This window comes from Carcharodon carcharias, chromosome 15, assembly GCF_017639515.1.
Source record: "Carcharodon carcharias isolate sCarCar2 chromosome 15, sCarCar2.pri, whole genome shotgun sequence".
NCBI lineage: Eukaryota > Metazoa > Chordata > Chondrichthyes > Lamniformes > Lamnidae > Carcharodon > Carcharodon carcharias.
The window spans coordinates 128,397,696-128,420,686 of NC_054481.1; the positions used below are offsets into that span (position 1 = coordinate 128,397,696).

General features: G+C 46.2%; 1 protein-coding gene across 1 annotated transcript in view; it reads right to left on the bottom strand.

The window, feature by feature from the left end:
- The window catches only part of casz1 (castor zinc finger 1), a 383,715-nt gene that overhangs the window by 155,118 nt on the left and 205,606 nt on the right, over positions 1 to 22,991 (bottom strand). Inside the window, exon 4 of the mRNA XM_041206599.1 lies at positions 10,068 to 10,179. The gene's annotated coding sequence lies outside the window, so the exon portion shown is untranslated. The remainder of the gene's footprint in view (positions 1 to 10,067; positions 10,180 to 22,991) is intronic.

Consider the following 22,991-nt stretch of genomic DNA (forward strand, 5'->3'; position numbering starts at 1 on the left):
TGGGGATGTACCTGACCTGAATGTATACCTGACCTGGGGATGTACCTGACCTGGGGATGTACCTGACCTGAATGTATACCTGAGCTGGGAGTGTACCTGACCTGAATGTATACCTGACCTGGGGGTGTAGCTGACCTGAATGTATACCTGACCTGGGGATGTACCTGACCTGAGCGTATACCTGACCTGGGGGTGTAGCTGACCTGGGGGTGTACCTGACCTGAGCATATACCTGACCTGGAGATGTACCTGACCTGAATGTATACCTGACCTGGGGGTGTACCTGACCTGAGCGTATACCTGACCTGGGGGTGTAGCTAACCTGAGGGGTACCTGACCTGGGGGTGTACCTGACCTGGGGATGTACCTGACCTGAATGTATACCTGACCTGGGGGTGTACTGGACCTGAATGTATACCTGACCTGGGGGTGTAGCTAACCTGAGGGGTACCTGACCTGGGGGTGTACCTGACCTGGGGATGTACCTGACCTGAATGTATACCTGACCTGGGGGTGTACCTGACCTGGGGGTGTACCTGACCTGAGCGTATACCTGACCTGGGGGTGTAGCTAACCTGAGGGGTACCTGACCTGGGGGTGTACCTGACCTGGGGATGTACCTGACCTGAATGTATACCTGACCTGGGGATGTACCGGACCTGAATGTATACCCGACCTGGGGATGTACCTGACCTGAATGTATACCTGACCTGGGGATGTACCTGACCTGAATGTATACCTGACCTGGGGATGTACCTGACCTGAATGTATACCTGACCTGGGGATGTACCTGACCTGAATGTATACCTGACCTGGGGATGTACCTGACCTGAATGTATACCTGACCTGGGGATGTACCTGACCTGAATGTATACCTGACCTGGGGATGTACCTGACCTGAATGTATACCTGACCTGGGGGTGTACCTGACCTGGGGGTGTACCTGACCTGAATGTATACCTGACCTGGGGATGTACCTGACCTGGGGATGTACCTGACCTGGGGGTGTATCTGACCTGAGAGTGTACCTGACCTGAGCGTATACCTGACCTGGGGATGTACCTGAACATAGCAGAACCTCAACAAGTCTTGGGGCATAATCATGAAAATAAAGCGAACCAGCAGTGACTGGGATCCAGCCCATTGTGAACTTCACTTTTAATGAACTTAAAAGTCAAGCAATAATGGTTTTGTAGGAGATTTTAATTGCTTCATTTTCTTGTGGCCATCACTCCCACAGGTTACACAATCGCTACATTTTTCCTAAATGCAGGAGAGGAAAAGGATGAGCCACCATCGTTCCCCCAGTCTGCTGCTTCCACTGGCAACAGACCAATCTCCAACCTGACAGCTGCAGTAGTGAAGAAGATGTCTAGTGTTTAAAGTAGAAATTGTCTTGTTTGGGCTGCAATGGGTCCCAGTCCTTCTGGTACAATTCTTGGTAAGGAAACTTTGACGTGACGATTGCACTGTTTGAAGCTGTTCGAATTTGGAAGATTGATTTCTGGCTCACCAAAATTACATCCATTTAGGATTCTCTAAAGTGCATGAGTTCACTCCACATGTTTTAGTCTATGTGGGCTGACTTTCAATGAGCAAATATATAGAGTGAGAACAAGAGCCCAGGGCAAAATATTCACATATGTAAAGGCAGGCCCAAGGCCTGCAGGGTACTAACATCACACATAAAGGCAGGCCCCAGGCCTGCGTACTAATATCACACATAAAGGTGGGCCCAAGGCCTGCATACTAACATCACACATAAAGAAAGGCCCAAGGCCTGTGTACTAATATCACACATAAAGGCAGGCCCAAGGCCTGTGTATCAATATCACACATAAAGGCAGGCCCAAGGCCTGCGTACTAATATCACACATAAAGAGAGGCCCAAGGCCTGTGTATCAATATCACACATAAAGGCAGGCCCAAGGCCTGCGTACTAATATCACACATAAAGAGAGGCCCAAGGCCTGTGTACCAATATCACACATAAAGGCAGGCCCAAGGCCTATGTACTAATATCACACATAAAGGCAGGCACAAGGCCTGTGTACCAATATCACACATAAAGGCAGGCCCAAGGCCTGCGTACTAATATCACACAAAAAGAGAGGCCCCACAGGCTTGCGTACTAATATCACTGATAAAGGCAACCACGTACTAATGTCACTTGGCATTTGGCTTTGGAACCTTGAATTTCAGTTTTTTTTAAGCGAATGTTGATCTGGTTTAAAATTACCCACCCCCCGCGCTCCCCCCCCCACCCCCCACCTTTCTTTAGTCTCCTTGCCCCTTCAACATACACTGCACATTATTTCGATTGCAGAGGGCAGGCAGATGGGCTAATTCCTGGCCTTTACCAAAATGGTGCTGGTGACCAGGGAATGTACAGGAGGGGCTCTCAGGTGACTCTTTCCTTTAGCGCCTCAGGGAAAGCTGTGAGAATCCCTTCTCAGCTCGGGACACAACACTGAGTGATCGAAAAGTGCCAGCAATAGCTTGTGTTGGGAAATTCAGTCGCACAAATGGTGTTGAAAGGGAATTTTTAACTGTTCCCTCTCATATTAAATTCATAATTCATTCCTACTGTTTATAATCATCTGGAGAGATATGAAGAATGCAGGGGAAGATACAGACAGCGCATGGGGGAGATATAGACAGTGTTGGGGGAGATACAGAAAGTGCAGGGGGGAGATACAAACAGTGCAGGGAGAGATGCAGACAGTGCAGGGCGAGTTGCAGACAGTGCAGGGGGAGTCACAGTGTGGGGGGAGATACAGACAGTGCGGAGGGGGTAGATACAGACAGTGCAGGGGGGGGAGATACAGTCAATTCAGGGGGGAGTTACAGACAGTGCGGAGGGGGGGAGATACAGACAGTGCGGGGGGGAGAGATACAGACAGTGCGGGGCGGAGAGATACAGACAGTGCGGGGGGTTGCAGGTACAGACAGAGCGGTGGGGGGGGAGATACAGACAGTGTGGGTGGAGTTACAGACAGTGTGGGGGGAGATACAGACAGTGCTGTAATATGGGGTGATTCAGACAATTGAGTGATAATTTCCCCTTCACCATCTGGGTGGTGAATGATGGTGTGTACCACCAGCAGCAGAATAGAATACGCCCGATGTTTCAGCCCATTGATTTCCAGGCAGTGAATATGAAAATGGCTCCTGCCCTGTGTGCAAGTTCCATTTCTCCAGTTTAGCCGGAGGTACCTAATATCAAGGAAGATGTTGCATCAACAAAATATAATTGTATCTGAGAAAGTGATCTATGTGCCAAACAGTCCTTTCTCCAATTAAGAGCATTAATTTTTAATAACCTTCGTCACATTGTTGATGCAACAAAAAGGAGCAGGAAATAAACGATAATAAATTAGAAGCCATCTCGCCTTTACAGGCTGCAGGCTAATGAGGATGGAAAGTGATCTCCTGCTGGCAAAGTCCTTGCACTTCAAAGTTTTTCACCAAGAATTGGAAAATTGATCCTTTCCAGCACTTACCTTGGGTAAAAACGTGCTGAATGCACTTTTATATAATCTCATTTAAACACATTTCTTTTAGTGCCAAGACACAAGTACAGGTTTGCAGAAATCAGCACAAAACCAATTTATCTTTTGCAAAAAAACCCCTAAAGGTATTGTACCTTGACACAGAGCCCAGCCACATCAACCTGAAACCCCGTTTCATCTACATTTTGAGAATTTCCAATTGCAGCCCGGTGTTTGTTGGACCAGTTTTACGTCTGATTCATCGTGCAGTGTGTGATGCACTTAAACTGATAAGAGAGCAGTGGCCATGGAATCCAATTTAAGTTTTTGAAATTTAAACGCATGTGTTTTGGTGATGATGGTTTGTGTTTACAGAGGGGGGTGTGATCTCAATGCTGGGGAGCAAAACTCCTTCCCCACTTCGGACAGACAGCGGCAGGCATTGGATCCTGCTGTGCCCTTTCTTTCAGGAGTGAAATAAATGCGACAAGGGCAGGCTTCGGCAACAATGTCTGTGCTGGTGGTGAGTCTCCTGCGCAATAACCATGGAACCAGGATGGGATATTCCATTTTCTCCACACTAACTACCTGTATTTCCTCTCTGAATAAGTTTACATGGTACTTGATACATGGTACTACATCCCAGGGTACTAGAGGAGGTGGCCATGGAAATATCGGATGTGTCAGTTGTCATCTTCCAAAACTCTAGATTCTGGAACAGTTCCTACATATTGGAGGGTGGCAAATGTAACCCCACTATTTAAAAAGGGAGGGAGGCAGAAAACAGGGAATTACAGACTGGTTAGCCTAACATTAGTAGCAGGGAAAATGCTAGAGTCTATTATAAAGGATGCAAAAACAGGACACTTAGAAAATATCAGCGTCACTAGACAAAGTCAACATGGATTTATGAAAGGGAAATCGTGTTTGACAAACCTACTGGAGTTTTTTTGAGGATGTAACTAGCAGAATAGATAAGGGAGGTCAGTGGATTTTCAGAAAGCTTTTCATAAAGTCCCACATAAAAGGTTAGTGTCTAAAATGAAAGGACATGAGATTGGGGTAATATACTGGCATGGGTTGAGAATTGGTTAGCAGACAGGAGACAGAGAGTAGGAATAAATGGGCCTCGTTTGGAATGGCAGGCAGTGACTAGTGGGGTATCGCAGGGATCAGTGTTTGGGCTCCAGCTATTCACAATATCAATGATTTGGATGAGGGAACCAAAATGTAATATTTCCAAGTTTGCTGACGACACAAAACTTAGTGGGAATGTGAGCGATGAGGAGGATGTTAAGAGGCTTCAAGGCAATTTAGACAGTAGAGTGAGTGGGCAAATACAGATAAGTGTGAAATTATCCACTTCAGTAGGAAGAACAGAAAGGCAGAGTATTATTTGAATGGTGATAGATTGGGGAAATGTTGATGTACAAAGGAACCTGGGTGTCCTTGTACACCAGTCACTGAAAGCAAGCACGTAGGTACAGCAAACAGTTAAGAAGGCAAATGGTATGTTGGCCTTCATAGCAAGAGGACTTGAGTACAGGAGCAAGGATGTCTTACTGCAGCTGTACAGGGCCTTGGTGAGACCACACCTGGAGTAGTGTGTGCAGTTTTGGTCTCCTTACCTAAGAAAGGATATACTTGACTGATTCCTGGGATGGCAGGATTGTTGTATGAGGAGACATTGGGCCAACTAGGTCTGTATTCACTGGCGTTTAGAAGAATGAAAGGAGATCTCACTGAAACATATAAAATTCTGACAGGGATGGACAGACTGGATGTAGCGATGATATTTCCTCTGGCTGGGCGGGGGTCTAGAACAAGAGGTCACAGTCTCAGGATACGGGGTAGACCATTTAAGACTGAGATGAGGAGAAACTTCTTCACTCAGACAGTGGTGAACCTGTGGAATTCTCTACCACAGGGATCGTGGAGGCCAAGTCAATGAATACATTTAAGAAGGAAATAGATAGATTTCTGGACTCTAAAGGCATCAAGGCCTATGGGGAGAGAGCGGGAGTGTGGCGTTGAGATAGAGGATCAGCCATGATCATATTGAATGGCGGAGCAGGCTCGAAGGGCTGAATAACCTACTCCTGCTCCTATTTCTATGTTTCTATGTTGACTCTTCCAGGCAGCAGTGAGGGGGCCGAGCTCTATCTCACCTGTCTGCCTGTATTCTAACCCGAGTCCTAAGTGTGAAAGGGCAAAATCTTCAGCTTCTTCATCAATGACCTCCTCTCCATCATAAGTTAAGAAATGGGGATGGTCGCTGATGATTGCTCAGTCTGCTGTTCCATTCACAGCCCCTCAGATACTGATGCAGTCTGCGTCTGAATGCAGCAATACCTGGACAGTTTTCAGGCTTGAGGTAATAACATTCATGGTAACAAGTGCCAGGCAACGATCATCCCCAACAACATTAAGTCTAATAGCTTCCCCATGACATTTAAAGGCATTACCATCATCAAATTCCCCTGCTTCAACATCCTGGAAGTCACCAAAGACCAGAAACTGAACTGGACTAGCCATATCAATACTGTGGCTACAAGAGCAGGTCAGAAGCTAGGAATCCTGTGGACAGTAACTCACCTCCTGACTCCCCAAAGTCTGTTCACCATCTACAAGGCACAAGTCAATAGTGTGATGGAATACTCCCCACTTGCCTGGATGTGTGCAGCTCCCTCAACACTCAAATAGTTTGACAGCATGCAGGACAAAGCAGCTTGCTTAATCGGCACCCCATCCACAATCCCAAACATCTACTGCCTCCCGTAACTGATGTACAGTGGCAGCAGTGTGTACCGTCTACAAGATGCACTGCAAGGCATCTTCAACAGCACCTTCCAATCCTGTGACTTCTACCACCTAGAAGAACAAGGGTAGTAGACACATGGAAACACCACCACCTGGAAGTTCCCCTCCAAGCCACTCACCAGCCTGACTTGGAAATATATTGCCGTTACTTCACTGTCGCTGGGTCAAAACCCTGGAACTCCCTCCCTAACAGCACGGTGGGTGTACCTACACCACATGGACTGCAGCGGTTCAAGGAGGCAGCTCACCACCACCTTCTCAAGGGCAATAGGGATGGGCAACAAATGCTGGCCTAGACAGTGAAGCCCACATCCATTAAATGAATAAAAAATAATATTAATTCACTTCACCATCCCGTCCCCTTGCATTACTTCTCTCAGCTGCACAGTGATGACTTTTATGCATTTTTTCATCCCACAATTCTTTAACTCAATCTGTGCCATACATGATCACAGTTTTATTCAAACATTTGTACAACCCCAGTTGTAACTATGGCTCTATTGCTTTTGAGTTACCATCTGCATTTATTTGTCATTTTATCAAAGATCTGCAAGCTTCTCAGCACAAGTCAATGGAGCCATCTCCTGTAACCAGCATATTGGCAGTATTTACAGTTGCTATAGTCACTCTCGCTCGAGCCAGCTCCATTCTGACAGGTATTAGTACACTGATGTGATTGAATCAGGGCAAGACCTTTTCAAACTGTTGATGGAAGAGAACTTGTTACAGCTGATCAGAGACAATAATCATTATTGACTAGAATCCACCAGGATGATTTTGGAAGGGGCTGCTGGGTTCCTGACTGACTGACACTGTTCGCCATTGACCCAGATTAAGCAGCCAATTGAGTTCAGATTCTTGGATGGCTTTTTTTTTGGCTTGTTTCCTGACTCCTTTCTCAGGTGCTGGCATTGCACCTCAGTGATCATTTTTCATGTGTAAACCCGGACAGCGAGTGTTGCTAAACTATTTGGCTGTGATGCACATCGGAGAAAACCCTACTCCCGATCTCACTAGACATCCAATATGGAGACATATTTCCAGTTGGGACTGCTGCATTGCAATTAGACCCAAGGGCTCTGTTTGATATCCAACCCCTAACCCTAGGGCTGTTAGAATCCATTGTGGTAACTCTCAAGCAGCTGGATGAAACAGCTAACTTATTCCAGGCTGTGAATCGAATGTGGAACCTTTCTGGTCTCCTTGGTGGATGACCAAAGAGTGTCAGCGATGGCTGAGTTGGGAGCATTCTTGCCTCTGAGTCACAAGGTTCTGGGTTCAAGTCCCGCTTGAGGGCTTCAACACAAAAATCAAAGCTGATATTCCAGTGTAGTACTGAGGGATTGTTACACTGCCTCTCAGATGAGGTGTTAAACCAAGGGACCCATCTAGCTGCTTGGGTTGATATAAAAAATCCTCTGGTACTCTTTCAAAGAAGTGCCAGAGAGTTGTCCTGGTCAATATTTATTCCTCGATCAACATCACAAAAAATAAACAGATTATCTGGCTACTATTAAATTGCGGTGCGTGGGATCTTGCTGTGCACAAAATTGGCTGCCATGTTTCTTACATTACAACAGTGACTACACCTTAAAAGTACTTCATTGGCTGTAAACTCCTTTGAAACATCCGGAGGTCATGAAAAGCGCTATATAAAAATGCAAGTCATTCTTTATTCTTTTGACTCGTCAGAAACAAGGTGTCCCATCTGTTGATTTATAAGAGTGAATGAATTAACTGGAGATCCATTGTTATTGGGGGGAAAAAAACTTCTCTGTTTGCGAATACACAATGTATTGACATACAACAGGTGGAAAACCGCCAGGAGAGGAGAGGGCAAAGGGCACCCAGGCTCTTTAGGGTGGGGATTACAAGCTTAACGTTAGATGTTTGAAACCAACTCAGCTCTCCAAGGTAATCCGATACATAAACCAGGTCAGCTTAGCTTGAGATAACCAAGTCATACTTAAGCTGTACCAAGTCATACATTCATAAACTGAAAATTGGTTAAGTATGGCATGGAGTGCCAGCCAATGCCTCAACTGGTAGCGCGTCCCACTGAACAAACAGCGGGATCTTTACCAGAGATCTGTACTGAAGCACCGCATTGGTGTAAATTGGTTAATCTCCAGTAGTGTTCTTGCACACTTTGGAGGTGAGCGGCAGGGGTGGGTTCCTAAGCTTGTGCACTGTCAAATTTCACCGAAACCCCCTGGCTGAGATTCAATGGGTCTATCCTTCAGGGGCACACTCCTTATTGGACAAAAGAAATACTAAAGATGAAATCAAATTTCCAAGCAGTTCTATGTGGAGACTCATAGATATGGCAATAGGCTTCCACCATTATCACACATTCATCTGATCACGAAAATTGATATTGTCACATACTTCTTGCACATATTAGGATGATTTATTTCGCTATTAAGATTATTGCAGGAAACATTGCTTCTTTGAAGACATCACTGCAGCAGACTGAATGAATCACTAACATTTCTGAAAGCTTCTCTTTGCATATTGCAGTCAACGTTATCCTGAATGAATCCACCTCTCTCCTGATATTCTGGAGCTATTCCCTATGTCAATAGCAGCCTTGCAGCTTGCTTTGGTATTTCTGAGCTGCCTACTAGCTGAAATGCAATAGTGTCTCCACATCAAAAGTACTTGGTTGTAAACTGGGTTGGGATGTGAGAGGGGCTATATAAACGCAAGTCTTTCTTCCTTCTTCCTCTGTGCTAACTGTTCCCTTGGCCTGTGTAGATTCCTGGCTGCTGTGGTCCAAAGTGGGTGAAAAAAAATGGGAAGAAATTCCAGCCTGCTGGAATTCTATCCACAATTCTCTCTCTTTGGTCCACTTACCCCGGTATTGTCCAGCATAGGGGAGACCCATCTAGTGACACTAAGGGGTGGCTGTATACTGAAATCTGGCTCCATCACTTTACTGAGGTGTGAAGCCTAGGAGCCTGGTGGAATGACATCTTTGTTTCAGTGTCCATCCCCTGACAGACTGGGTGCTAAGTTGCTGCATCAGTTGCTCACCAATGCATGCGTGGATTTCCTTTCCCTTCTGTTTTGGCTGCTCTTCTTCACCGCTTGCTGCTTCTGCCTTAGGAATAAAAGGGGCTCAAATGTCTTTTGAGGCTCCCATAGTCTTTCCAAATTTTTGGCAGCCCGTTGTGACACTTCCCCTTTAATTGTCGCCATTCCTTTGTGCCCAATGTTCCACTTGCCGCGGTACTTTGTTCCCAACACCTACCTGAAGTTGTGTTAGTGAATTAACAGCAGACAATTGGCTACAGTAAGTACACTCTGTTTGTGGCTGCCTACAATCCAATCACTATTCCACTCCAAATGACTCAAAAGATGGAAAATCCAGCCTCTAATTCCCTGCACAAGCCCTATTCTCCCAACATGATACCTACTGTCACATTAAAGCTGTAATTTGCAGGTTACATATTCACCTGTCATTCACCTACAGTTAAACCTCTGCAGCAATAGATTGGCACTGTCATCATTGAGATCATCTATTCACTATTAATCCCAATTTCAGGTCAGCCTAAACAGCCATCATCACTGATTGGTTGATGTGGATTATTTGAGACTGACCTGTTTAAGTGAGGAATAGCTTATTAGAATTGTCCTTTTACATATTTAAATTTAGAATTAAAATTGCAACCTTTAGCAAACATTCAGCATTCCTACACATAATAGAATGTCAGTCTGGGATAAATAATAAACAGGGTGGTATGATTTAGTTACCTGCTCACTACTGACTTCCAAAATGAGCTGAGTTTGTGATTTATTTCATTCCACATGGGCCAGGGGAAGTGTGAAGCGAGCGGTCGACTTCAATCAGATCACACACTGTGGGCTGGAGAGAGAGAAAAAGGCACTTTATACTCAACTGCACGGAGAGAGTCAAACTCTGGGATAAAGTTTTCTCTAAGCGTAGGAGGTATTTGGACTTCTTTTGAACTGAAGATTTGATGCAGAATGATATTGGTATCTTAACCTATCAGGAGTGGTTTCCGCTTTTACACTTTTTCTACCATGTAGTGGCATTGGAGAGAAGACATGTTTATGTCCAAATGTAAATTATTTCATTGCTCTGATCAGGTGGTGCGCAAATTGGCTGCTGCGCTTTTCCTGTGTTACAAGAGTGGCTGCACTTTGAAAAGGACTTCATTGGTAACACCGCAGTTTGGAATAAGTGCAACTCTTTCACTCTTGGAGCTTGCATCTTCCCTGGCATCATGGTCAAGACTGACATTTCAACTCAGGAATTCAAGCCCTTCTGACCCAACCTGACTCTGGCACCAGTGGTTCCACATCAGTGCCATCTGTTCCGGTCTCAGTTTCCACTTCAAGTACATAGCTCCCATTTAAACATTGTGATTGAATTGGCTTCAATAGCCATTTGTTCCATATAATTACCCTTTGCATGAAAAATTCCTTCAAACCTCCCTCTCTAGGTTTCTGGTACTAATACTAAGTTTAAGTCCTCTTGTTTCCAATTCACTGACCAGTGAGAATAATTTTTCCCTCTTTCAAACCCTGACCTCATTTTAAATGCCTCTGACTCGCTCTCCCATTAACCTTCCCTGTGAATTCAGTGCTCGTTTTCCCAAGAACCTCACCAGAACTACATCCTCATGGCATCACCCTAACATGTGGGAGACAGCAGCGTAAATCCATGTCCTCCCACTCAAAGGCGGGGCATGTTAGAGCAGCAGTGTAGAGCCCTGGACCACTAGAAAACCCCTAACCCCTTCTCCAAATAAGAAGCAGGACCATTACCTTTTAAAATGCTCAGCTGTGATGAGGTTACTTCATTCATATTTTCACACACACCATATTCTGTAAAAGTATTAGGGAAGCTTTCCTTGTATGTGGCGAAAACATAAATATATTCCTTTTGAACAGGGTTATAATTACTCTATGATACTGTATACAGAGGAAATGTTCTCCCATTGTCCCACATCTTTCAAAACATCAGGATATCAAAGACCACAGCAATCAAACAGTAACATACTGACTACAGGGACCAAAAAAAAATCAAACCCAACCATTGTGTAAAAATGTCTACATTCATGACCCTCCAGCGCATTAAAGGGGCCATTTGGTTTATAATCACTTCCAGAAACAAGCTGTGCGACAAAAAAACACAAAGCGTTCCTTTAAATAAGAATCAGGAAAAAGTTGTCCAACTTTCTGGTTTTAGTGGAGTTCCAACAGCAAATTTCAAGCATTCCCCATCCTGGGCCAGAAGACTTGAGTGGGACCCAGGATGATTTCCCCGCACTGTACTGGCTCCTCACTCCACCAGTGGGTGGTGTACTGCTGGTTTTGGAGTGGGGGTGGGGGGGGGGGGGGGTTGGTGGAGGAGGCTGGGGGGTGGGGGGAGAGAGGTGGGGGGGAGAGACAAGGGGAGGGAAAGACATGGGGGGGAGAGAGACAGGGGTGGGGGGAGGGGGAGAGAGGTGGGGGGAGAGACAAGGGGAGGGAGAGACGGTGGGGGGGAGAGAGACAGGGGTGGAGGAGGGGGGAGAGAGACGGGGTGGGGGAGGGGGGAGAGAGCCGGGGTAGGGGGAGGGGGGAGAGAGGTGGGGGGGGAGAGACAAGGGGAGGGAGAGAGACAAGGCTGGGGGGAGAGAGACAGGGGTGGTGGGGAGAGAGATGGGGGTGGGGGGAGAGAGATGGGGGTGGGGGGAGAGAGACAGGGGTGGGGAGGGAGAGACAGGGGTGGGGAGGGAGAGACAGGGGTGGGGGGAGGGGGGAGAGAGGTGGGAGGGAGAGACAAGGGGAGGGAGAGACGGTGGGGGGGAGAGAGACAGGGGTGGGGAGGGAGAGACAGGGGTGGGGAGGGAGAGACAGGGGTGGGGGGAGGGGGGAGAGAGGTGGGGGGGAGAGACAAGGGGAGGGAGAGACGGTGGGGGGGAGAGAGACAGGGGTGGGGGAGGGGGGAGAGAGACAGGGGTGGGGGAGGGGGGAGAGAGACAGGGGTGAGGGAGGGGGGAGAGAGCCAGGGGTGGGGGGAGGGGTGAGAGAGGTGGGGGGGGGGAGAGACAAGGGGAGGGAGAGAGACAAGGCGGGAGGGAGAGAGACAGGGGAGGGAGAGAGACAGGGGTGGGGGAGGGGAGAGAGAGACTGTGGTGGGGGGAGGGGGTGAGAGGTGGGGGGGAGAGACAAGGGGAGGGAGAGAGACAAGGCTGGGGGGAGAGAGACAGGGGTGGGGAGGGAGAGACAGGGGTGGGGAGGGAGAGACAGGGGTGGGGGGAGGGGGGAGAGAGGTGGGAGGGAGAGACAAGGGGAGGGAGAGACGGTTGGGGGGAGAGAGACAGGGGTGGGGGAGGGGGGAGAAAGCCGGGGTAGGGGGAGGGGGGAGAGAGGTGGGGGGGGAGAGACAAGGGGAGGGAGAGAGACAAGGCTGGGGGGAGAGAGACAGGGGTGGGGGGAGAGAGATGGGGGTGGGGGGAGAGAGATGGGGGTGGGGGGAGAGAGATGGGGGTGGGGAGGGAGAGACAGGGGTGGGGGGAGGGGGGAGAGAGGTGGGGGGGAGAGACAAGGTGGGGGAGAGAGAGACAGGGGTGGGGGGTGGGGGGAGAGAGATGGGGGTGGGGGGAGAGAGACAGGGGTGGGGAGGGAGAGACAGGGGTGGGGAGGGAGAGACAGGGGTGGGGGGTGGGGGGAGAGAGATGGGGGTGGGGGGAGAGAGACAGGGGTGGGGAGGGAAAGACAGGGGTGGGGAGGGAGAGACAGGGGTGGGGGGAGGGGGGGAGAGAGATGGGGGTGGGGGGGGAGAGACAAGGTGGGAGGGAGAGACAGGGGTGGGGAGGGAGAGACAGGGGTGGGGGGAGGGGGGAGAGAGGTGGGAGGGAGAGACAAGGGGAGGGAGAGACGGTGGGGGGGAGAGAGACAGGGGTGGGGAGGGAGAGACAGGGGTGGGGAGGGAGAGACAGGGGTGGGGGAGGGGAGAGAGAGACAGGGGTGGGGGGAGGGGGAGAGAGGTGGGGGGGAGAGACAAGGTGGGGGGGAGAGAGACGGGGGTGGGCGTTTCTATCCTGTGCCCTGTGACTTGAGTGATCCGAGGCCTCCGAACTCGATCACTTAACCAAAGGGGAGGTGATCTGAGGGAACCTTAAACCGGGCTGTATGGAACACAGCCAAATCATTCCACTGTTAGCCTCACTGGGAACTAATGTCAGTGCCTTTCGACACTCTAGGAAGAAAGAGATGGAGGGAGCAGTAGAGTGAAGGCTGTGATCGTTGCGTGGATGACAATTAACATAAAATATTGACTGGAGGAGAAAATTTGCAAAACCAATATTTTTCCAGTCCGTTCAATAGGGATTCATTCCAAAGAGAATCTGAATTGCTACAAGCACTTCAAGCAAGGATAATTTGGGAAAGGTTTGAGAAATCACAGATATTCATCAGATTCATCAGAATCTTGCTGTGCAGAAGTATAGAATTGTCTTTTCCAGCTGTAGTTAACATTTTTTAAGCGGGTTAAAAAAAAAACCCGCTCCTTTTTCTTGTTGCAGTTTTATGTTGATAAACTACGGAGAGCCTGAACTGACATTGACGATGACTCCCCCCACCCCACCCCCAGGTTTGAAGGGTTCAGAACTGTCACATCGGATACTTCGGGCAGGCTGACCCCCACCTCCCACCTCCCCCCCAACCCCGCCTTTCCCAACAATGTTACAGATCGCTGCTTAGTATTTATCCTTTAAAAAAAAAACCATTTAAATAAAAATAATCATTCAGGGAATTTAAAAAAAAATGTGTTGCTGGCACCGCTTGAAAAAATTAAGTGGTTCTCAAATCCCTTTGCTCCCTTGGGTTCAAGGACCCTTTTTGCTGTGATCCAAAATTAGCAGAATTTCTATTAGAATGCTAGAAAGTCAGCTATTTCTCTCTCTCTCTCTCTTTCGGAGAGAGAGAGAGAGGCTTATCTGCTGTAAATCACTGTAAGGTACAAGCTGTCTGCAGTCCTGTCAGATGCGTTTTACAGAGAGTTTAGGCAAAAGAAAAACGCCACACACGGGGGGCTGTCAGGCAAATTAGATCTGAAAGCTGACAATTTCTGACCATATTTGCTTGATTATTTCTAACAAATGCGCACCAGGCACTGTAAAGAGATTAGAGTGACACAAATGTCCCATGTGGGAGGAGAGAGGGCACAGAATTCAGGTCACCCCAATTTCACCCCCCGCCCCTCCCCTCCCCTCCCAAATTCTGACAGAGCCGTATCACTATCCAATCCAATAAAAATCCAACCCCCTACCCCCTCCCTCTCCCTCTCTCTCCTTCCTTTGGCTTTAATTAATTTTACAGCGAGCTCGCTTAATTACTTTCAATCAAAATCCGCTCTCCATCACAAAATTAGAAATGGTTCAACTCCATTAGTCTAAATTCTTCATTTACATATACAAAGAGTGTCAGTTTTCCACTTCCAGGAGAGGAGATGGCTTGTTCTTTTTCCCCGAGCATGATCTATTCTGCTAGTCATTTTCCCCCACCACCACCACCCCCCCGCCCCTCCCTCTCTCTCTGAGATTACTAGGATGTCCTTTTCTTTATCCTGTGTGTGTGTTCTTTGTAATAACTCCACGGATAGAGTGACTGAAATGAATTTATCCCTGATTTAATTTCGCTTGTTAAGAGTGATGTCAGTACAATAGATTAACCAGTAAATCCAGCACATTCGTCCAAAATAACTTTAGCAGATAATCTTGTGTGACGTTTGCAAAATACATTTATTATATCCCGCTAACCACTGCAAAAGGAAACATTTGTTATATTCCCCCTCTTCGCTGTCTGCAACTGTTGAAACTGATCAAATGTTATTTCACAGCTTTTTTTTGGTGGTGGTGGTGGTGGGGGGGATGTTGCCGAAGGAAACACGCGCGAAACTTGATTGAAACTTCCGAGGGTGGATTTATTTAAAGGGTCACCCACCATCCGCTTTGTTATAGGGCGGGATTTGGGTGGGGGTGGGACCTTTTAACCTGCTAAGGATTGGCAAGGCTGGGCTGGTCTGAGGTCCGCACACTTTTATAAGTGTCCGGCCAATGTCACCTAGAAAGTGTAACAGATGTTTATGTGATTGGCGTTAAACCTGAATTTCCCGCCCCAATTTCCCCAGCGGGAGCAGCAAGTTCCTATTTCTTTTTTTTGGCTTTGAAGTTGAAGAGTTGCTGCTGAAGGATTGGCCGGGCTGGCGAGGAAGAAGATGGATTTCCGTCGAAGTTGCGCCCTCTCTCTCTCTCTCTCTCTCTCTCGCTCCTCCCCCATGTGACCCTAAATTCGCAGCCAGTTTGTGCCGCTGTGGCTGAAGTGTGAACATCTTAACGTGGTCATATGCTGACAGGAGAAGAATGAAGACTGTTGAATAACCTTCTTTACCCTTTGTACTTAATGAGGCAGCTTGTACACACATCACTCTTCGCTGTTGAAGCAGACATGAGCTGGGCGGCGGGCTGCCAAGAGCGATTGAGAAATCCAATTGTTCTCTCCTGTCAGCCTTTTAACTGTAGAGAATATTACCTGGGATAACCACAACACCACCACCCCCCCCCCCCTTTGAACAAGAGGGTAAAGGGTTCAAGCCCCACTTCAGACAGACCTGGCAAAGGGGGGACTTGATAAAGGGTCTCTAAATCATAGAAAAGTTAAGATACAGAAGGGGAGGTGATGGTATAGTGGTATTGTCACTGGGCTAGTATTCCAGAGACCCAGGGTAATGCTCTGGGGACCTGGCTTCAAATCCCACCATTCAGTAAAAATCTGGAATTAAACCACAAAACCATTGCCAATTGTTGTAAAAACGCCCTTTAGGGAAGGAAATCTGCTGTCCTTACCTGGTTAGGCCTATGTGTGACATAGCAATGTGGTTGACCCTTAAATGCCTTCTGAACAGGGCAAATAGAGATGGGTAATAAATGCTGGCCTAGCCAGCAATACCCACATCCCATGAATGAATAAAAAAATTTAGCCCATGGTGCCCTGTCAATAAACAGCTGGGTTGATATATAGGGGACAAAGTGGCCCTTGGCTCACTGGTAGTGACCTCCACGTCTGAGTTAGGCTTGGGGTTCACACCCAAATCCAGATAGTCCTGGTGAGTGAAGACCAGAGCACCAGTTCTGGGTTGGTGTCCACTGTGGCTCCTCATATCCCTTAGAGAGTAGGTGGGGACTCTTCAGTCTTGGTTACAGCTCACTAGGAAATACCACTCCAAAAATAGAAACAGTAGGGTTGCCAGTTCTCCAGGATTGGGCTGGAATCTCCAGGAATTGAATATCAATCTCCAGGGCACTGTTAAAAAAAGGCTGTTTGTTTTGTCATTTTCTTTGGACATTTCTCTTTACCGGATATAACAATATTGAAACTGGGGAATAAAGGCTGGTTGGCTGACTGTCAAGCATCATCTGATTGTGTAATGAGTCTTTTTGCTTTCCAATTGGCATAGGAAGGCAGTGCGTCACAAGAATGGATGTGTTAGCTGATTCATGGCAAGAGCATGGGGAAAGTCATGTGATGAAATCTCCAGGAATACATTTAATAATAGTTGGCAACTCTAATAACCAATGAGGAAGTCAATGAAAAACAACTACTATAATAAATGGATGAAGAGTCCCCTGTGGAACTTAAGTTAGGAGTCTATGTTCTACTGCACTGACATCTCACACTGTTACTCCAATACAACACCCAACTAATGCAGAGAATCTCAAAGGTGATGGATGACTGGACAGCGTAGCTGAAGGAATGTTTCTTTAAACCGGATTCTTCCCAAGAGCAGTGGGTTCAACTGGCAATCTGGAATCTAAGCAGACCAGGATCTGGAATTTACATCCAGCCTTGCATTCACCAGAGGAAAATGCCCCCACCTCAAGGGGAAAAAGTACAACAGTGCAAATCTGGGCAGATGCAACTCCCATCAGACAACCAGGGAGCAGACATTGAAAATCCAGGCATATGTGTCCAGATGTTCCATGGATGGATCTCATCAGATACCTAGGCTCTAAGGGTTAAATTACGAGGAGACATTACACAAACTAGGGTTATATTCCCTGGAATTTAGAAGATTATTGGGCGGTTTGATTGAAATTTTCAAGATATTAAGGGAAACAGACTGGATAGATCAGGAGAAACTATTTTGCTGGTTGGGGAATCTAGGACCATGGGACATAGTGAAAAAAATTAGAGCCAGGCTTTTCAGGAGTGAATTTAGAAAACACTTGGACACACAAAGTGTGGTAGAAGTTTGGAATTCTCTTCCACAAACAGCAATTGATGCGCGATCAATTGTACGTTTTAAATCTGAGATTGATACTATTTTTTTGTACCCATACGGGTGATATGGGGCAAAGGTGGGTTATATGAAGTTAGGTCACATATCAGCCATCATCTCATTGAATGGTGAAACAGGTCCAGAGGTTGAAATGGCCTCCTCCTGTTCTGTCCCTATGTTCCTATTACAGAAAACATTCAAGTTGTTCACATTAAACAGCCTGCACATAACTTCAGCTGTGTAAAAGCTACTCTTTTTTTAGATGTCAGTCGCACATTTAGTAAAGACTGTGTGATGTTTAAAGAATGAGATTGACATCTGAGGGGAGAATAACATATACCATCTTTGTGTCCAATTTTATGCGTTGAGCATCTAATTGGATACCAGAACAGATCCTCAGGATAGAATTCCAAGTTTATGAGCATTGAGCAGGTCAACACAGTGACAAAGATTGAAGGTCACCCTGCCTCACCCTCCTGACTATGAGAGTGACTGTAGGAATTCAACCATGTTTATCACAGATGGGAACAAAAGAAAAACAGGATTATCTGCTAGTTACCATAAATTGTTCAGAATAATTGGAGTACAGTCCGTTCCTTTAAAGTCAATAACTTATTTGTTTCTACACCTTTTTAATTTATTTGGGAACTAACTGCTTGTAAAAGCACTTGGGTTATAGAAATGACACACTGGGTGGGGAGAAAATACTCTTTTTTTCAGTTTCTACTGAGCTTCAGCAGTAACCAAACACTTCCCAGGTATTCAACTGTTTTGTACGAGTTTGGCCCCAAAGAAAACTGACAGATGAGATGGGGGGGGTGGGGGGGGGGGGGAGAAACTGACAGGAAACAAATCATTTACATCTCATTAAACAAGAAAGCAAACTTGCTTTTCCCAGAGCGAATCAAACCCACTCGTTTACTGTGGTGAAAGCGCACTGCCGTCAAAACCCTCAGGCTGGTTATATTCAAACATGATGAGAGAGAGGGTGAGAGAGACAGTGACATTTTAACACCAAAATCCAGGCCAGACTGATACAGTTAATTACACTGGTATTACTGTGTATCGGGTCAGTAGTGATACAGTTGCCATTTATCAACGTTCTCAAAATCCAAATTACTTCGCCCAGAATTGTAATTTTTAGAGTTTTTTTAAACTACTTCTACAGAACTGATGTAAGAATTGGCGTGCCTGTTTACATGGGGTAAACCCAAATTCCAAGGATGGAATCACGTTCTGCCAGTTTCAACAGGGTTCCACTGAAGGGATTAAATCCAGGCCAAAGATGCCCATGGCTCCCTGGTCCAGTTTGGAAGCCAGTGCTGGCTGCAACGCACTGCAGTGTGTTTCTCATCAAACATGATTTTTTTAAAAATTACATGGTACAAAATTGTGTCATCTTGGAAATTGTGGAGGAGGGAACAAACAGGCTTTCATTCAGAGCATTAGACTCAGTGAAGCCAGTCTGTCAATAAAATTAAAAAAAATCCAACTCCTTGCTGTTATTAATTGCTGAGTTCAGAAAGGTTCTTTTTAGTTCTCAGAGGGCTAAATACATAAAAGGGATAGAAATGCCCAAGATAGGGAGGTAGGCAGGAAACAATAATGGATGTTCAAGCACTTTAACCCTCTGAGTAATGAAAGCATTCCAGCACTAAGCTGCTAAATATGACAAGGTTAGCACTTTTAGGTTTATTGATAGTCCACCATTAATAAAACAAGGCTCTTGAGTGTTCCTGTGAATATTTGCTTCCTCCTTCATAATATTCATGGTGATGATGTTACACAGGACAAATTTCTACATTATTGAGGGCTTGGATGCAAACAGCAATATAGAATCTATACCCAAAGGGTTAAAAGATTTATTAAGGATCAGTTTACAAATATTACTTCACAACTCCTGGGCTTATGCATTTCAAGTGGCACAACAATTACAACTTTTAAAACACACTCCCCTGCCAGTTTGTGCTAACAGCTCAATATAGGCACTAGGCAAGAGAGGGGGGGATTTGAACCCTGGAGTTTATCCCCCCCCACCCCACCAAAAACCCCTTCCCCAGTTAGACTGGAATGGCATTACTACTCAGCCAGCCTTAAAGAGTAATTAGCACCCCTCTTGTGGTGTCTGTTTATCTCGAATAGCCCGAGGTGTTTCCAATAGTGACCTGCAACACTAGCGCATGACCCAATCACATGGGGATGCTGCCTCAACAAGGGTGTCACACCATCGGCTGTCTTGTTTCCACTGAAATCAGGAAGACCTTCAGTACAAGTAACTCTGTGCTCTTGGCACCAGCAGACCTGCTATGACTCAATAAGAAACTGGGACCGTTTGTTAATTAGTTAAGAATGGGGCTTTTAGTTCCATTATTTGACTCATTTTTTTTTCCCTATCATTACAGTCTCTTACTGGCTGGATAAACAAACTGGTTAAGGGTCCGGCACCACCTCCACAAATTGAACACTGACGTTGCTTCTCAGTTCGGTCACAACAGCCATGCAGGATCAGGTATAAAACAGACGACTGAGTACGCTGGGGTGTCAAGGGAGCCAACTGTACTCACTACAAATATGATTTTCACAGTGCTTGGTAATCCCTGGAGCACACCCACTGTTGTTGCTGATGATGTGATACGTGGATTTTCACTGTGGTCAACCATAGTTTTTGTCAGGTTAATGAAACTGAGAATTACTGTAGGTGTTTCTGTCATTAATGCGTTGGGGTGACCGCCCTCTCTCTGCAGTTTTAATGCCAGTGTTAACCATATCTTACTATAAGTGGAGGCAAGGCCTCTGCTAAAGTTGTGGCTGGAGGAATACCCTGCGCTGGGTTAAACATTGTTTGTTAACCTCACCAATGGTAATATCCAGGATAGGGGTCCTTGAGAATCACAGAAGCAACTAATCTCTGAAGAAAAGAAAGGGGGCAATATTCTCATCAACTTCTCGCATTCCACCCATTTCCTAAGTGACACACAACTACTTAACCCCTTCCCAAGAATCTTGTCATTTGCAGTATTTGGTCTGCTCTCCATGACAAATGGCAATTTGCTGTGGAATTTTATTACTTTCCAGAATAATCTCCCCGATTTCTTCCTGCAGAGTTAGGATGAATCAGAGGTGACTTGGTGCCTGTGGGGTCCTTCCTGGTGACATTGGGTATCCGCTTTTGTCAAAGTCAATGTAGATTGAAGCCATGCCAATGGCACACTACCAGGAAGGTGAACATCAGGCAGTGCATGGTGGGCACATTCCAGACCATGAGAACAGGGCACAGAATGACCGTGCCAACTTTGAATCCTAGTGACCCTATCACTCCTTTCCTTTACCTTCTGACTATCTTTGCAGTTCTCATTCCCTCAGAGCACTGGGGCTGTGGACACAAGTCTGCTGTAATTTTTATTAGCATTTTAAAAAAAAAGACCGATCTGTGAAGATGTGTGAGATTGAGGATCTTTATGGCGAGAGGGGCTAAGCATTAGTTTTCAGCAAGTCATCCATAAAAATTTTAATCAACAACAGCTGTAGTCGATGAATGGTCAATTAATCGTCCCCAGCCTTTATTAACACAAGTGGAAAGGTCATTTAGTCGAAGGAGAGGTGAAACAGACAGTATCTTTTCCTCTTGGTCTGTCTTCAGCAATAAACTGAAATCATGTTGTATTCTAAATTTATGGTCTTTAGTAAGCCACACTCTGGATTATTGCATACACACACAGTCATTCAAACTAAAATGGCAAAGTCATTACAATGCAGCCCTCTTAAGGTCAATTCTTATCTGCCAGATGAACGGACAATATTAACCAGGATTTTGCCTTTTTGCTGAAACAAACTTAGATCAGGGTCTTCTTAAGTGCGAAGAGATGTCGAGAGTTCGCACCTGCTCTGTGCACACCAGTCGAGAGGTGCTTATATCTATAGAGAATATCATGGAGGGCAGATGTGCAGCTCTCCTGCCATCGATTGGGTGCCGAGGAACAAAGGACCTAAATCCTCCAGACGATTCGTGGCACAGCAGATTTTCTTGGTCTTACCAGTTGCCATTAGAAAAGATTACCTTTGTCTTGATTGGCCTGCTAAGCATATGGGGCCAACTCATGACATGATGCTGTGAATTGCCATGTTGGAAACTGGCCTCCAGCAGAAGAGTATAGGGAGATCCCAATGGAAATGAGGGAGGGAGGCACGAGGGTCAGGGGTCTCCATTCAAACACTGCGTTCCTGGCACTCAACAAAGAAGGTAAACATGCTGTTTCCTTCCTCACTGAATGTAAACTCAGTCAACTCTTCCATTTCCATTTGATCACTCTTTGTTCAGGGATGAATTAGAGATAATTTATGTAACCCCAATTCCCTTAGCCCACACTGCCTCATTGACGGTGTCAGCCAACATGGGCTAGAGTTCGACTATGACTAGTGAATGTATCAAGAAGAGATGCTGCACTGAGAACCAATAAATGGAAATGAGAACACCACCAACAAAATAGAACCTGGGAACACACTAGCTGAGATTAAACTGGGCACCATGACTTAAGATAAATGATAAATAAACTATGGACATTTTCAAGATATTCTAAGATTCAAGATTTTCAAGATATTCCTTACAATAATGGGCACTGGACTTGCTGTTGTCCCAGAGGTTCACCTCGTCTTGTGTCATAACTCCAAAGAGAGACCAGCAAGAACCTCAATATAACTGGTTTGTTTAGGGCTCTGGTGCTTGTTTGGGGTTCTGTCAGTTTCCTGCTGGAGTTACAGTGAGAAATTGAAATCCAAACCCCCACCTCCCATGGAATTTCAGCATCCATATAATTACTTAGCTGGAGTTGCTAAGAACAGTAATAAATGATGTTGGCCAAGGGATCTTAGTATGAAGGGGAAATATATATTTCAGATCATCCAGATGTCAGTGACAAGGTATAGGACACTTGGATGGTGTTCCCAAGCGCCTGCTGCCTATGTATTTTAGGCGGTAGAGGTCGCAGGTTTGGAAGGTGCTGTCGAAGGAGCCTTGGTGAGTTGCTGCAGCTCATCTTTTAGATGATACACACACTGCTGCCACTGTGCGCCAGTGGTGGAGGGAGCGAATGTTGAATGTGGTGAATAGGAAGCCAATCAAGCAGGCTCTGCTTGAACTTCATGAGCGTTGGTGAAGCTGCACTCATTCAGGTAAGTGAAGAGTTGCTGCAGGCTTATTCTTATTTGGATCTCAAATAGAACAGCCCATATTCTCGAAGCTTTAAAGTCACCTGGGATGTGTCTGCACTTTGCCCAGCTGGGTTGAGTTTTACATCTTTGATGTTACATTAACCCATTACACTGCATCATCCCCGAAATACTCTCTCATTTCGCTAATTTTAATAAATGAATTCTTCACTCGCACA